We start from the raw sequence: 1,273 nt of genomic DNA on the forward strand, positions 1-1,273 counted from the left end.
TCGAAGGTCTCCTCGAGCTTAATGCTGAAGCGACGATCTTCGTCCAGCACAATGAACCTGTCGCAGATACCTCGGTCGTCGTGGCACCAGTCGCACTCCCCCGGGCGGTTTTCGTTGTCCGATGAGTACGACATTTCCGGCCTACGTTCATAATTCAAATATTAAATTAGATCATTATTATTAATCACGGTTTGACTATCGATGATCGATGTACGTAGCTCCTCCTTTCATTCCCGAATGCATTATTATATCAAATTGTCTAGCACACGGGAATGAAGGAGAACTTATCCAATATGAGCATTCAATAAGCAAAACCAAATCATAAAATAAGCAAAACCAAATCATAAAATAAAGTATAGTATTCAAATTAGCATGCATTCAATAATTATAAGCAAAAGTACATCATCTCTTGGTGTCCGTACATCGTCGAATATTATCACTAATACAACTAGAACTATAGCGCCCGACGGGTATCGGCGCGAGCGGTGGACACCCAAAGATAAGGAACCATCACAGGATCATAGCTCCAGTGAGATCCCTGAAGAACCTGCCAGGTATTGTCGAATCTGCCCTCCAATGCAACCATGTAGCGACGGACGCGCTCGTCCTCCTCGCTGACACTGTGACGTACCACCTCTGCGGTGTCTGGATGCCTCACCATCGTCACTGGCCCACGCGACCGCCACCAAACAAGGATCGGGTCAACAACGGACTGCCTTCTCACCAACCTACGTCCCCCGGAAGGTAGCACCTCCCAATACCAGCCCGGTGGAGCCCAGTCCCGAACATGGCCCTGATCAAGCAGGCCTCCACCGCCGAGTCGACGACGACGAGGATGCGGGATAGGCATCGCCGACGTCAATGCGGCAACTACTTCTATATATAGTTAAATAAAAGTAGTTTTATTAATTAAATCAACTATCTAGTTCAACTACTAAGCACTTACTATAAATAAATAAGTAGTACTTACTAAAAACAAACTACTTCTATATATAGTAAAATAAATTAGTTTATTAAATCAACTAGCTAGTTCAACTATATATAAACTACTTCTTATTTTTTTCCTTTCTCTAAATACTACACATCTAATCTAACAAAAAAATCTAATCTAACAAAAAAAATCTATGAACTACATATCAAAATTACTACACATCTAATCTAACAAAAAAATCTAATTAATCTAACAAAAAAATCTAACATAATATAAACAAATTAATTACTACACATCTAATCTAACAAAAAAAATCTAATCTAACAAAAAAAACTATGAACT

Source organism: Triticum dicoccoides, chromosome 4B (genome assembly GCF_002162155.2).
Source record: "Triticum dicoccoides isolate Atlit2015 ecotype Zavitan chromosome 4B, WEW_v2.0, whole genome shotgun sequence".
NCBI lineage: Eukaryota > Viridiplantae > Streptophyta > Magnoliopsida > Poales > Poaceae > Triticum > Triticum dicoccoides.